Here is a 16,730-nt window from a genome sequence, read left to right as displayed (position 1 = left end):
CACAGATAGTCACCACGTGTCCTTGTGTTATTATTGAAGCAGCAGCTTGTTTGTTAAAGAACACGACAAGAACACAACTGGAATTCATGAGAACATCGCTGAAAATCAGAGATGTGAGGGCAGTGCAGTTATGAAACAATCCAAAGTGGAACAATGGAAGCAGAGATGAGACAATTGAGAATGATGAGTAGTGCCATGCCTGGTTGTCTTGGATGGTGGTGACTTGTGTTGTATAATCTGTTAAGGATGTTATGATTAATCAATTATATCTGATGCTTTGGATAGAATTGTGGAAAAATATATAAAAATAATTATTGATTATTACTTACAAGATACATGACTCTAACTGCGTGAAAGAATCAATTGTTATTTCTATGTTTCTTGGAAACTGTATAGCCACTACAGAGTCTACATGCGTCACAATGGCAATAAAGAATTTATTCATGACAAATCATAGCAATTCATAGAATCAGTGGAGGGGGTTAATCATTATATCACTGGTAATAGGTGCCATGGGATTTCAGATCGCTGTTTGCACTTGCCTGTTATCAGCAGCTTCGGCAGTGCAGAGACAGCTGTTTGTGGTGGAGTGAGCATACACTACTTCCTCACTGCCCCATTCATATCTAACACTCGGGGCCGAGTATTTCTTCAACAACGACAACCACAACGTTTAAAGCCACGCATGCTCGCCCGCTCGACCGAACGACTTTGTGCGGGCGACTAAGTGGACACACAGACTCGCGTGACCCACCCACGAAAATCCAATTAATGCGAGCATCGCCACTCGCTGCATTAATGAGTGCTGCCCGCCAGCGTGACGCGGCTCTGCGAGTTGCGACTTGATCTCACGTGCGGGAGGCGACGCCACGTCTTTGTATAAAACAACGCGGTGTGGCCATCGCACGTGTGTTTGCCTCCCCCTTCCTTCCCTGCGTTGGGAGTCGGCGGGATGTAATGGACATCCTACTGAACATTGTGACCTACTGGACATCTGTGGAAAAAGAGCTTCATAGCTCATCGGATTCCCCCAGTATAAATAAATATCGTGATTCCGTATTTGGGTCGGGTGTTGTTGTTGTCGCTGTGCGGCTGTGTCGCTGGACTTTGCCGTGAAAATTTAGAAAGGTTTGCTGCTGCGAGCCGCTAGTTGTAGCCACTGATTAATCCTTCAGCTGGCAATCATGTTCCGGCAGATGTGGAGTCGTAGACGTAAGAGAGGCAAGTTTTTGTCATTTAATGAACACTTCAAGATGCTTTTTTGTCAAATTATTTGATTAATGTATTTATTCGCTACCTAACGCGAAGACGTTTATTCTTAAAACAAACAGTTTTGGAGTAACACGTAACTCACCATTATTGTCTCGCTAACTCTTAATGTTGTTGCCTAGGCATCTAACGATTGCAACCTCTGATTTAGTTGTCAAATCACATGGATAACCTATACAATAACATGAGTATAATACTTTTTAAATTAATTTCCATTGTCAATATTTTTTATTCCTAAGCATAATATTGTTGCCCAGCCATGTGGAGATTCTCCACTCCTGAGATTCGTTCAGTTGTTACAACGTTTGGATCACTATTCGAGGTCACAATTTCAATCAATAATACTTTTATTTTGTCATTTGTAATGCTGCGTCTTTATAATTCGTCGTTTTTTTGGTCATATTTATACTCTCTAATTCGTTCCATTCACCTACAATTACTCATCATTTGCAAATGACAATTAGTTATTAATCAGTTTTTCATGCACAGTTAGATAGATGCCTGTGTATCAAGAGTTTACAAATCAATGTTAATCGATGAATCATTTCACGTCCATTATTGCGCAGTGATTTCCCAGTTGTAAGCATCTGACATGTTTCTACTTTTTGAACCTGGGCGTGACAACCCAGAGGTGTGTTTACGTTTAGCCTGGCGCTCTCAGCGCCACAGCTGCAGACACACAATCTCAGGATGTACCGGCACTACCAGTTAAGCTCTTTGGCTGTAATTTTGAGCTAAATACCAAGATCACCGTTATTGTCCCGCCCCTCCCCCCCGTAGGCTCTTATCTGCGCGAGTGGGAGTGGGGGGTGGTTATCACCTAGCTGAGAGCTGATTACGTTCATTACGATGTCGACTGGACATCTGTGAAAAAGAGCTTCATGGCTCATCGGATTCTTCCAGTCTAAAAACAGATTTGATTTTAATACGTTGGTCACTAACACATTTGGTTTATTTTATTTTACAATCCTGTGGCAAAATCACCATAAATACACTCGATTTCGTCAACTCTCAGACGCAAAGCAGCGTTAAGCCTGGCTAGTACTTGGATGGGTGACCATTATAGCTTGCCAAGTGTTGGAGGCACGGGGGCCCAAGGTGTGACCACGAGATGGAAGTGTTGAGTGTTACCTCGGTAGGATTTATCCAGTTGCTTCAGTTTTCTTCCACAAGTCAAAACACTCATTAATGGAATTGGCCGAATGTCCCAATGCAGGACCCTCCTGTAACTGTGTCTTCAGACTCTTTAAAGCGTTCCTGGGCACACCATTAGCATTATTATTTTTGGTTGGAGTGGTTGCCCAGTGGTTATTGTACTGCGATATGAACCCAGTGACCTGAGTTTGATTTCCAGCCATGGTTAACATTGCTCGTGAGTTTTGCCTCAACCGGTTCTGGGACCCCCCTTACCATTATGGTCAAACCACCCACATGACCAACAGAGTTTAGGGGCGGTTGACTGGGTGGTTGTAACGGTAAGCCCAGGTCGCTGGAGCGGAGACCACGTGGAGGGGAGTAGAGAGACAGAGAGAGATGTAACCTGACAGAGAGTGTGGGAGAATGCCTCCGTCAAGATCTGCGCCAGGTAGTAAACTGACTCGTGAATTCAGCTTCGACCGCTGCATGGCAGAGCTATGGTCCAGTGTCTCCGCAAAACACACAGCTAAAAATAAGGACAGGTTAGGTTGTTCCATGCGAAATCAACACAACAAGAAAACGCCTCTTACACACACGAGGTCGCTTGATGTGACCTTGATATTTAACAAACTCAAACAAGCCACCCAAAATTTTGACAGCTCTTTCCATGAGTTTTCAAATGATCCCTCTTGTAGCAAAATCAGCGGGTTTGGCACGCGGAACATGTTCCGGAGAAAAAGTAATTTACTGGACTTGTTCCGATCAAATTGTCCTGGTGTGAGTTGAGCAACTTCCCGATCTCCCATACGGTATTTCTTTCTCTTAGCGTCTACCAATGGCGTCATGTGCTGTAAAGGTATGCACTATTTTTACAGCGTGGTGTCATGATTATTACTGTCTATAATTGAATGCCATACCGTCAGGGGTGTCTTAATTTTGAATGAAGATCTATTGAGTCCATGCTAAATGTATTAAGGAATATATTCAGGAGGAATGCATTCTTAACCTCATTGCGAGTAGGATACGTTTTTATTCATAGGGAAACATTACAAGTATAATAATATCATCCTTTATTTACCTAGGATAGCCTCGCTCACTCTGCAGACTTTTTCAGGAGTGTATTATATTCTAATATTTGTTCAATTCAATATTGATTCATGTTTGACCTGTGGAAAAATAAGTTTACCAGGATAAAACCCAACCACATGACGTGGTCACAACCAAGTTCCACAAAGGTAGTTTTAAGAATCCTTCTCTCTAGCTGCCGTTTCCTGGCAATCTTGCAGCCAGGGAAAGTCAGACAACTTCCATTTATATGATCGAACCCTCTTCATTACATCGTAGTGATTGGAGGCCCAATCTTGGTGCTAGTCTACGGATGTCTGTGTGAAGTCTGCGGGTTTCTATGCGAGCCTATGAATATCTGTGTGAGTCTTCTGGTCTCTGTGCTAGTCTACGAATGTCTGTGTGAGTCTGCGAGTCTCTGTGCGAGTCTATGCATGTCTGTGTGAGTCTGCGGGTCTCTGTGCGAGTCTATGGATGTCTGTGTTAGTCTGCTGGTCTCTGTGTGAGTCTACGGATGTCTGTGTGAGTCTGTGAATGGCATGGAGAGGTTCGTGGTCAGGTGGGCCGGTTTTCAGCTAATGATCAAGCCACCTTGTGCAGTTTTCCCAACAGCTGTCTGGCAGTTTTTGTGTCAAATTCCTTCACGTGTAGTCTGGCAAGCTGACTCATTGCCAAGAGTCGGTCATCGTGTGCTGGTTTCATCATATTCTATTCTCAACTAATTTGCCATTGTGAGCATTCTGCTATCATATTGTAGCTTGTTTTCCTTGAGATATGATGGTCAAGGATATATTTAACAAAAAATGTTCCATCATCAAAACTACCATTACTATCACAACAATCATCACACTCGTCACTGTTCACGAAAATGACTATTACCACTTACATTACCACTATCGCCACTATCGTCATCATTATCATCATCGTCGTTATTTATAATACTGTACTTAATTCGGAGCTCGATGTCGGACGGCGCAACCTCCAGAAATATTTTTTCATGAGCTTTGTCAACTTTCGTTCTTTCATTCCGTTAATTGGGGCAGCAAGGGTGATTGTTATGTTTGACAATGCGCTCCCCTCCCCTCCGGAGCAAACACGGGCGACCCACGCCTCTAGCCTCTGCATGAAGCAAAAAAATAAAGCAAATCCACGGACCTGTCTTAAAAGGGGTGTCGTCACACAGCAAACTTTTCCCACGCTCTAATTTATGCGAACCATTCAATGTGGGAAAGGGGGGGGGCAGCCTTTTAATGGCCACGCATCTCAAGGGGTTGGTTGGGGGGGGGGTAACGACAATTCGTGTGGCTGATCACCCATGCGTTCGCGTGCAGTGGGATGCCGGGCCGGCAACGAGCTACTGCCGGAATGAGCGGTCGCGCCGCACCGCAAAATCTGTCACCGCCGAGAAAACGCCAGAAAGTGTCATGCAGCCGAGATCGCGAGCGGGCAGGCGGGCGAGCGGTCGTCGGTGAGATGTAAGAGGCTTCTCACGTAACTTGACGGAAGCTCGCGCTGCCGGCTTTCACGCGAGTAACGTCGTGGGCCCCAGGGAAATGGGGCGGCTTAACCCCGCCGCCTGCCTCGATGCCGGGTGCAGCTGTCTCGGTGCCGATTGACGCGTGTGTCCGATCCGGCGCAACCCGTGTGAATGCATTGTTTGCACACCGCGGCCCCTCCGCCCGGGGCCCCTCCGTGACGTTGAGCATGCGACTCCTGGCTGCCCACGCTGGAAACGACGCCGCCCATGAAATAATTTTTGACGATAAAACTATGCGGTCGGGCTGGCGGGCGGGCTGGCGGGCTGCAGGAAGCAGGTGTGTGCGGTGTGGTAGCGCCAATCGAATTTGTCATTCTCAAGTTTGGCGGTTGTTTTTTTATGTTTTCTCCGGGGTGTGCAGCAATGTAGGCATGCCAGTATTTCAAAATGTCTTATTTTGGCCCGAAAGGGTTTGCACCTGGTAGCATAAGCTTACACATTGGCTTGCTTTTCGGCATCAGGTGCAGCTGAGACCCGTGTAATTAATTATTGGAAAACTGCGCGGTTTTCATGTTGTCACGTGGTCGCTGTTGCTGAGGGTTGCTGCATTAAACGAGAACAGCTTTTGGCAGGCGTGTAATGATTCATGGATTAATATTGATTCCTTAGAAAGCGACTGTTGAGCACAAACAGAAGCAGAAGGTGTCCTACTCGGTTAATTTAAATATCGATCCTAACGCTGTCAGTCGAAGCATCAGGTTGTGACAATCATTAGTTATAATGTAAGCAAATTACGTGAATATTATATGCTGAGGTAATATTTAGACTCGCGGAATCCACACAGTTGTACGCATGAGACTCAAGGAAAATGGGAAATGAAATAAACTCTTGCAAAGAGAAACAATATATAAACGATCCTTGATTATAATCTGGACCCTGAATCATGACAATACGTTAAATCTTCGCAGGGTATGGTTTCACTGTACATGAGTGTCCAGTTCTCCAGCGCATACCTGAAAATCTCTTAAAATATTAATGACAGAGAGGGAACCGTTCTCTGCAGCGCATTTTATGCGTTGCGTTTAGAGTGACAGATTAAACAATAGGAGTGGGGCCGGTCGAGAGGAACAGGATCACAGCCACTCGTCGTCGTGACGTTTGCGTGAATAAAACATAAACGCAATCGTCTCACGCGCGCCCCTTAAATTATTCAGACGAGCTCGCTCGCGGGCGTGTGGCACGCGGAGAGGCACGCGGTCAAGCGAAGGGGCCAAGCCGTGATCCCGAGGAGGAGCCACGAAACGGCGAGAAGCGAGGTCCTCCCGCATAAAAGAGGACGAGGTGTCAGCGTGCCCGGACGCAGCGGATCGGGGCTGTGCGGTGGCCGCGACGAGGAAGGAACATCCGGTGGAAAAGGAGCAACAAGACGAGGCCCTGGCAGCGAGCGTCTGAAAGACAAATATGTCGGGACATCGTCTTAAGGCTCCGCGCCACCACCAAAAGGGGCTTGTGTATGTTACTAAAGAAACATGTTTGGAATTCAGATCGCGGACAAGAAAAGCGGCGTTATAATTGGTTCTTTACCCTTCTATCTGGCAACAAAACTGACACCTTTTTGCAAGGAGTCATGTTTGCATAGACCGCAATACCTGCAGTCATAAATACAAACAAAAGACATAACTCTGATAATGTGCACTGTCCTTGAAGTTGATTGGTCCACACCCGAGACAGCTTTCCTTCGAGCCTAGTCTCATATGGGTTGGACCAGATGACGCAAAAAGGCGCGCCTTTTGGCGTCATCTGGTCCAACCCATATGAGACTAGGCTCGAAGGAAAGCTGTCTCGGGTGTGGACCAATCAACTTCAAGGACAGTGCACATTATCAGAGTTATGTCTTTTGTTTGTATTTATGACTGCAGGTATTGCGGTCTATGCAAACATGACTCCTTGCAAAAAGGTGTCAGTTTTGTTGCCAGATAGAAGGGTAAAGAACCAATTATCATATTTTTACTGGCAAATGAGGTCCCCATAGTGAAAAGCGGCGTTGTTTAGCCGTGGAGAAGTCCCCGCTTTCCCCACGCCTAGCGAGGAAGAATTTTACGAAAATAAAGAGCCGCCCGATTATTTTTAGACGAACCGTTGTTGAGAGAGAGAGAGACAGAGAGACGGGAGGGGGGTGGAGAGGGCAGCGTTATTTTTCTGACGGCTCGGAGCGGAGATGGAGCGTTCCGCGTCGCGTTTCCTCGGCCATTACTCATCCCAACGTCGCCATGTCCCCGTGCCGCTCGGTGGAAAACACGTCTCGCTCCGTCGCCGAGCTCACGGGGCATCCCTCTCTCACTGCCACCGCCGCCGCCGTCGCACTCAAATTTATCGAGAGCTTGGGCATCCGCTTGGGCCACCACCCCACCCCTGCCCCGATCCGATCGACTTGGGCCACACGCTTATCCAGACCAATGCCAGCTTCCGTCTGCAGCAGAATCCTCTGTGTTTGACGCACGACGTTGTAAAAACGTGGTATTTGAATAACGTTTGTCACTTCTAGATTCGAAGCCTTCGTGACTGCAAGGATTCATATTCTTAGGTTATTTCGGTAAAGTCACGTAGGTAAAAATAATAAAAAATAAAAAATAATAAATTAAAATAACTAAATTCAATCACGACGTTTCGGAAGCAACACAAGCCTCCGTCATCAGGTGTAACTGCTCCAGTAAAGTTACTGTAGCGTCTTGAATAGCTTTCTTCAAACGTTTGTCACCTTGACACAAATCGCACTGACTGGCACGGTGAAGTATGGTCAGAAAACCCCACATAGTGAGGCCCTCATCCAGCAGTGGATTGATAAAATGGCTGTACATGTGCAGCTACAAGCCAGCACGCTGTGCTTACCTGACAGCTACACACCTGAGCTCTGTCTTCTGGAATCTGTGGCACTGCCCTGTGAACCATTCACATCGCATCTAACATTCTTCCACAAACAATAGATTGCACGTTAGGCAGCAGTGAGCTGTTCTGGAAAGTTCGGGTGATTAAAATCAAGTTGCCCTCACTCGCATAATTTAAACCACTTCCACGTACCAAAGTGAACCAGCAGAAGCTATTAAAGTGCCAAGTGGCTCGGGAACGTGGCCCTACCAGTTTTGACTCTTTGTCTTCTGCTCAAAGACGTCACTCTCAGCGCGCGGCATCGTCGAATCATTTCAGGAATTGCCCTTGCGGTGGCCTGAGCACTGTCCCTCCGCCTGCCTCTCCGCACACGGCGTTCTGAAAAATGCTGCTCCCCCCCAAAAGGGCTACGTGCGACGCTGCCACCCTGGCAGCCATCATCACGTGTCGCCCGTCGCCACCGACTGGGGAACATCGATGTGCCTGCGTTTAATGCGATGTTTGGCAGCTCGCCCGCAGTGCGTCGCTGCAGACGACGACGTCACGTAACCTTTCGTCGCTTGTAAAAGCTGAACGCCGCCACCGTTCATTGCAATACTATGTATGTATGTTGAACTTCTATCGCACCATACGTAACCAACCGCGCTAATCGGAGGTGTATGAACAGCCGCCTCACCTCTGTCTCCCACGCCAAAAGACACGGTGACTCTTAGTCACTTGAGGTTCGGGAAATTGACCTCCCGCAATACAGCAGTGAATTTTGCTGCACTGCCTTTTGCTTCCCATAACAACGACGCTCTTACGACACCTGCCCCAGCCTATGACATCCGTTATGCATATCACATGTATTGAGTTAATTGATTAATAATTAGTGGCCTATCTTTGCACACGGTTAACTCATGAGCTAGGCTTACAGCAGAGCTGCAATTAGGTACACAACTGAACTGGGCTTTCCCGAAAATTAACCCGGCCCTGTGTTTGTTTGGCTACATCAAAGTAATATTTAACCCGGGCACATTCTTACAAGAGCTGTTACATCATCAGGAATGTTGGAACAACAAGTTAGTCACACATGGCTGCCTGATAAGGCAGCAGCCCTGAGCAAATGAGCAGACACGTGTGCGCACACACTCACGGTGAGTAACTGAAAAGCACCGATTGGAACTTGTTAATTTTTACCTTGGGTTGGCACAAAAGCACACTTGTGTTTTTTAGTGCCAGACAAGCATCCGACAGGCATCCCAATGCCAAGCTGGTTGGGTGCTACAACCTGAGAATGAATCTCAGAAATTATTCATCAACAGAGGTGGCGGGGTGGCTTAGAAGACAGGTCCTGAGTTAAAATCTGGATTTGAGCCACCCGTGATTACACCGGCTTGTCCAAGTGTGACGAGTTGATGGACTCAACCCAGCAATAAATTACACGCAAGACATTTTGTTTGTTGCTTAATTTCACCGGCTCTTGAGGATTAAAAGCGTTGATTTGATTGGCACGCGATGATCATTCATAGCAGGACACATACAATTTGTGCTCCTAAGTGTGAAGAGACTTCAGGTGTAGTTCAGTGGTGTCAACTTTCAGAAAAGTTTCCAGTTTGTTTTGTTTAACCAGGTGAGAACTCAAGGCACCAGGATAGTCTCATTTGTATGAGATGACATCTGTCACCAAAATGACAACAATTTCAAAAAAGCAAAGCACAACAACATCGTGATTTATTATTTTATTTCTATTATTATTTGTATTTTTTATTTTTACCTACGTGACTTTACCGAAAACAACCTAAGAGTGCATAACAACAAAGCAAGCTTTCTGCGAGAGTGCCAAATGGACATTTATTTGTGTTGTGACATTATGCTGATAATGCAACTGGAAACTATTTGAGAGAAAATACATCTTAATTCAGATTAATTCCTGAGGATGGCCGAATAGTGAGTGATTCATTGCCAGTGTCCAGGCACAGCCATCACCTACTGAGGACCTGGGTTCAAACCTGGGGTATTGCGTTGGGTGCCTAAAGGCACACTTCCTCGCGTTACACGTGCACTGATCAGACGTATTTCATCACAGTGCTGTAAGTGGTGAGTCTGCCAATGCACTATTCATAATTGTTATCTGATACACACATTATCCTGTGCCATAGGTATGTGGGATTTCTGCCACTCTGCTAAGAGTTGTAACGCAGACACTGAGTACTGTGTTATACTTGTTGGAATGGGAAATTAAATCGAATTCTCTTCGGTTTATATTTGTGGAAGGTGATCATAATTGTTTGGCCAAAAGTCACTAATTTGAGAATAGGTTTTTTCCCCTTTTATCAGGCAACAAAACAGGTGTTAAGTTGTTAAAACACCAAACTGAAACCTTTTACAAGGAATCATGTCTGCATTAACCAAAATGCAAAAAAAAAACATACTCTGATAATATATGCATTGTCTTTGAAACGGATTGGTCCCCACCAGAGACACCTTTCTTTTGAGCCTCGTCTCAAACAGTGTTAGTCACTAATTTCTCTGTATTATATTTACAAGTTTGATGATGACAAATAATAAACCTTGGCACCTTGGAATGCCTCTTTCCTTCTAAAGAGGCGGCACGGTCGTTAAAAACGAAAAAAAAACTTTCAGCGCTGAACATTGTAACGCACCAGTGCATCGCATTGTGAGACCAACTGCCCAGTTTGCGCTCCAAAAATACCCCAAAACGTAAAGGTTAGTCAATGTTTGCGGAGTCGACCACACACACGCACCCGACCATGTACACCAGCCCACGTTTCCAGGCGGTGCGGATTTCCGAGTGGGCGACAGGCCGGGTGACCCAGGCCCGGTCCCTGCGACCCCCACACAGCGACTCTCCTCTCGTGTTTGCGAATGTTCCTTCTCCGTGGACCCCGCGTCAAGTGAGCGTCGTTTCCACCATCGCCCGTTGGTTTGCTGTTTGCCGCGGCCGTTTTGTTGGAGTCGTTGGTCCTGGTCGCATTTTTGTCCTGTCTCACTTGCTGTGCTGCTCCGGTGCACCTCTAAGCCGGTTCGTGACCCATCCTCATCCCCAGCGCTCTGCACTGAGAGCAGGCACGAGAGTTCCGTTGCGGCTGTCGTTTTGTCAGAGTGAGACAAAGCCAAAGGTGCAGCCCAGCAATTGCTTGCTCCTGACAGAAGGGCCTGCAATGGGTACAAGTTCGAGAGAGCCACTCAGAGGGTATTTGGCCTACTTTTCCACACTGGCCTGACATTTTGGAAAAGGTGAAAATACCTACACTTTACCCCACGACATCCGACCTGCCGATTGACTAACTGTGGTTTATCATTTTATGGCTGGGTGGAGAGAGGCGGGGGGGGGATTTCAGAAACTTGTCCATTGTTTCAACTGCCGTGCTGGGAGATAGAACCGGCAAAATCTGGATTTACAATACACCACGGCAGAGTAATGACACACACAAAATGTGATTTTTAGACAGCAAAATGCACGATTATGACTACAAAATCGGTCCCCCCATCATGCCTTGCATGACATCACCCTACTGCAGTATAATGCGTAATCACTTTCTCATAGTTTTACAGCAAGTGTTAGAATTCACTTAACGTTTTTATCGATTACGGTTGTTGCTGTTGCCGTGATTACAATGAAGCAAGGTTTTATATACGAGAGCTCGGGCAACCCCGGACTTAGAGGTTACGTAACTACACGTTTGTTTGTAAAACGAGAGAGGCACGTGCCCTCGCCAGGTTTCACGGGCAGCTTAGCCCACTTCCATGGCTCTAGAGAAGGGACTGAACCTGCGCCGACATCTAAAGCAGCTTTCTTCTGTCTCCCTGTGTCGTACGTAATTATTATATATACGACCGCGCGCAATTATTTAAACAATCTCTGAGTCGCATAACGAAGACGCAAACAAAATCGCTGGTCCAATTACATGATAATTTCTGGCCCTGAAAGCTGAATGCATGTGCAGGAATGATTGGCCATGTAAGGATGTATGGAGTCATCAATTATTGATGAATCTTACTCTCACCATAGTACATAAAATATCGCGTGTTGGTCAATAAAGTGCAAGACATTCAGCAAATACAAACCACTGGTGCACATCACTTGGTACCGCTGGGCTCTGTGTGCGGCCATGAGTGGCCATGAGTGGCCCCCAAAGGCCGAGGTCTTGTCCTCCCTCAGTATCTGCACTGGGGTCGAGACCTAATGAGATTTACAGGGTCAAGAGTTTGCAACGGTTCTCTTGAAGATCGCGGCGACACAAAGAGATTTCCGCATTAATCCGTCATCCGCGCGGCCATGTGTCTGAAGCCTCGGACACCTCGCTCTATCCTCCCGTGACCGCTCGGCAGCCCAAGAACACGTGGGAGACCGATTGGGGGTAGGAGGGGGTGGTTTGTTCCACAATGTCAGAGCGCTGCGCAAATAAGATAAGGAATGGCAGAAATGGTTTTGGGGTTGTGATACCGCAGCTCCGAGGCCTTTCACGACACACGTTGAGAACGTGTGGGAGCAACCGTGCGTGCCACTCACCGATGGCATGATTAATACATGGTGCTTCACTTCCACAATCGCCGACGACCGGGCTGGGTGGGCCCTGGCACCAGGCAGGGCCAGAGTGAACCCATCCCCCACTGCAGCCCCAAATTCGGGCTGTACGATTTACGTTTGAAAGTCACAATCGTCATCGGCCGTGATCTTTCCACCGCAAGCAGGTGTGTCCGTCCGTCCGGCGGGCCCTCGGCGCTGCGTCGAGGGCCCTTGCCGGCTCAAGCGGCCGCCCTCGAAGCCCGGCTGAGTGAACTGTACGGCACTCGAGGGGCACTGCGTGCCGCTAACTTGCCAAAACGTTCCTGCTCTGCCTCGTGCTCCGCTGGGAAATTTGCTCCGGCAGAGTTTTGCTAAATTCCAGTTCTTGTGATCGACCACGATACGCATTTTCTTTTTTTGGCAGTTTTACCGACATTTAAATCAAAATCAAGTTGCCACGCACTACACCTGCCTGATGATTGGAAAATGCATCTGAAGTGAAGTAGATATTCAGATTCCGGTGAAGCTAATTTGAATCGGTGCCCTCGACAACATGTAGGTCCAATACGTACGTACACATACACACACAAAATGTCTTTATATTCATTTGAATCAGCGTTCCGTGCATCGTGTGCAGTGCACGTGTACATGCACACGATCTCTATCTAAATAAGAATCAGCATGAAGTCACCTGAATCGGCAGCATCTTAGTCCCGTGGGACACACACGTGCGCATGTACACGAGTTATCGATTTTTTTATTTTAATCAACACTCACTGGCTGACGTGGGACGTGTTTACCAATTATCAGGCACGTGTAGAATAAATTTTCTTAAATTGTTTTTTAAATGTTGTAGACGTGGAAAGCCGTACAGTGGTAGTGACAAGCAGTGTCGTTTGGGAAACTCTGCCATGAGGAAGCAAAGACGGAAAGTGTCTTTTAGCTCAAACAAGTATGTGGAAACAATCGTCTCCAATTCCAGTCATGTGCCTGTTGGGGAAATTCCACATTCGTATGGCAGTGGGTCAGTAAAACAACCACGCTTGACTTCATACAGTGCAGTGGCAGTCTTATTACCCACACCGGAGGAGACACAGGTCAAAGAAAATCCCTCCTGCCCAGGAACTAAACCCGCACCCCTTCTGAATACGAGTCAAGCATTCTTAACACAGCCAGTTGTTGAGCGAACTATTTAAAACAATGTTTTAAAAATATACCGTATTTGTTTGGTTTTTAGCTTCAATTTCCTGGATGCTGGACTTCCTGGATGTGAGTGAGCGAGCGAGTGGGGCTGGGCTGGATGTTTTTGACATGGTTCCGAGTCGATCTGGCTCAACCCGCACGCCGTTGCCTCCGCTTACCCCTGTTTCTCCGTGCAAAAACGTAAGACGGCTTAACCATGCAGCAGCAGCGGTGGTGGCAACAGCAATAACATCTGTCGGGGAGCAAAGCGAGCGAGCGTGCGGGTGCGTTCCGTCATCCCTGGGGGGTCGTTTATCCGCCTGTTATTAGCAGCGCTTGCGGGGTCGTTACGGAATTAGTGAGCAGCGGCCGTGGGATTTTGTGGCGCGGGCGATCGCGTGGAGGAGCCTCGTCTCGGACAATATCTGGTGTCCTTTTTGGTTCTTTCGGTAAAGTCACGTAGGTGACTTTACCGAAAGAACCAAAGAGTATGGATCCTTGCAGTCACGAAAACTTCAAATCTAGTATCTGGTGTCCTCTCCACATTCTGTTTGAATTGCGGGAAGACTCGGGACAGAATAACAAGCAGCCCTTGTGTTCCTGATGTGCACTCAGGCCGTGTGTCCCCGAGCTGAATGCGTTTGAAGCATCATTAATGATAGAAACATTTTTACTTGTAAGTTGTGGTCAACCGCATAATTATGGGTGGTGTGATAGCATAGCAGTTAGCGCACTGTCTTATGGACCCGGCATCCTGAGTTTGGATACTGGCTGTTGCTAACATCGGTGGTGAGCGGTTCACTAACCTGTGAGCTGCGAGTTCAAAATCCTGAATCCTGGCCAGGCTTAGTCTTGGCCATTCATCTCTCCGAGGTCAGTAAAATGAGTACCACTTTGGATGAAGTGAACAGCGGTTACCCTTTGGATCGAATGTGCCATTGCAATGAGGGATTTCCACGGCGGGCTCCGGGGGCTGTAAACTAGAGACGATTCCCGCCCCACTCTGCTCAAAGCAGGAAACCACTCTTGAGTGAATTGTTGCCGGACACCGAAATAAACAACGCAGCAGAGTGCACGACTTTGTGTGGGTGAGGGAGAGCACTGTGCATCTTCAAATGTCAACTCATTGATCACTGAATACAAAAAAAAATCTAAAAAATTCACAGCCTCTGTTAATCCACTGCTGGATGACGGTTTCCCCATCCCGCGTCAATCATTAGGGAACTAATAACCCTCGCAGACTTGGTCCACTTCTATCTGCTGGCGTACTCAACTGGAGATTAATGACAGTGGGTCACTGATAGCACGGTTGGCTACGTTCAGTGCGAAAGACATTCAACATACATGCAATGGGGGTCGTATATGTGTGTTTAGCTTGTAGAATTTAGAACCTTTGGCTAATGTTGCCTTATGAGTGAAAACACTCAACCTCCATAAAATAAAGATTTGAGGCCCAAATTCAAACATTCAGGTTTTTGGATTTGTCTCCTTTTAAGCATAGACATGACTGTTTCTGTGAAACAGTTCAACTTCCAAGTCCTTCTAGAACATCTTTAGAATTCTCATCATTGACAAAGTCAAAGTCTTCCACACGTATGTATTGGCAATAATAAAAAACACACATTGGACCTCTGATATATTCTTGAAGCCTTCTTCCAAAGGTCACCGAAGTGGCGAGATTTTAACTACCTTTGATGGCATACAGGAGGTCGTGGGTTGGATCCTGATCTTGATGCCTGTATATTTTTAGTTTGCATGTTTTTCCTATATTGAGAAACATGCGGTTCGAGTACGTGGCTGCTATAAATTTCCACATGATAAGCCACTTCGTTGAGCTGTCATTTGTGGCCAGGTCACATTTTGAAAAGAGCTGTAGAGCTCAGTCGGTCTTACCTGGTAAAATAAAAAATTGTTTAGTTTACAATGAAACCATGCTTAATTCAGGAATATGAATCCACTTTATATTTATTGTCATTGGGTTTGTTTCAATAGAGTAATGTAGGCATGTTTAATGTGATGACATTAATGTTTAAAAACAAGCTGTTTTTACCAATCAATGAATCGTACTTTATTTATTCTAGCGCCCTTCACAATGAAATTGTCACAGAGCGCTTCACGCGTGAATATAAACATTAAATCAATAAAATGTAAGTTACACAAAACAATAAAAAGTGTTTAAGTAGTGGGTTTTATTTCGGAATGTGGGGGGAAAAAAAAACGTCAAAATCCAAAAAATAAATCCACTGTTGTACCCTACGTCTATGTTCACCACCTGCACCAACCTCCACCGGCCTATATGGGAACTTGTGGTCAAGTAATACCCCCCCAAGGCCCGCACTGCATGTGGAGGGCTCTGTTCCAACATTGGATTGACGGAAAGGGACGCGCATATATATAGGCACATTAATCTGGGGAGCATGGGAAATACACACCAATTAATTCATTCAGTCATTCATGTATCCATGCAGTCACCTTCAGTGGGCTTAATGGACACTAATCCGTTTCACGCTCGCACAGCCTCCTAAGTCCCTCGCATATGCCTCCTGGAAGCGTCTCAAGCCCCTCCGTCGGTGCAGCACCCTCTGGTGGAAGTTAATTTATCACTTAGTGCCACCGCAGCCATTGATCAGGTAACCGGATAATGTTCCAATCAGGTAAACGGTGAATTAAAGAAGATACAAGTCAAAGGTTGAGCCTGGATAGCGTTTTTGGCAGGCGACCGGCGTGCGTAACAGGTGTTATAGGCTGCAGCGTCACGTTGTGGGCAACAGAAGGCGGCACAGGGAAATCCACGGTTGTGCCGTGCTCCCTGACCCCACCGACCCGCACTGGCCAGTGTGGTGAGGTATGGTCAAACAACCTCCACGGACCCCACAGCATGGGGAGGCCCTCATCCAGCAGTGGATTGACAAGAAGGTTGTACATTAATAAGCCAACATTCAGCTCTTACCTAGTGGCAACACGTCTAGGACGTACAATTGTGGTTTATATGACTGCTGTAGTGTTTTTTTAAAGCATGTTTTCATAATCATAATGCCTATTTTTTACCTCGTGAAGATTCAATCACTCTTAAGACTTGTTTTCAGGAGGAGTCCTACATTGAGATATTTGGCCAAATCGATGGATGTAGGTGTGCGTGCGTGTGCCACAACTGCAAGGGCTTTGCTGACATCCACTCTATCGTCTTGCTTTCTCACGAAA

General features: G+C 46.5%; 1 protein-coding gene across 5 annotated transcripts in view; it reads left to right on the top strand.

The window, feature by feature from the left end:
* The window catches only part of LOC133349374 (membrane-associated guanylate kinase, WW and PDZ domain-containing protein 2-like), a 71,842-nt gene that overhangs the window by 8,269 nt on the left and 46,843 nt on the right, over positions 1-16,730 (top strand). The gene's annotated exons all lie outside the window — the stretch shown is intronic.

Source organism: Lethenteron reissneri, chromosome 30 (assembly GCF_015708825.2).
Source record: "Lethenteron reissneri isolate LAM-NWPU_2019-01 chromosome 30, ASM1570882v1, whole genome shotgun sequence".
NCBI classification, from domain to species: domain Eukaryota; kingdom Metazoa; phylum Chordata; class Hyperoartia; order Petromyzontiformes; family Petromyzontidae; genus Lethenteron; species Lethenteron reissneri.
The sequence above is the reverse complement of the archived record's forward strand: the minus strand, read 5'-3'. Positions and strand labels throughout refer to the sequence as shown.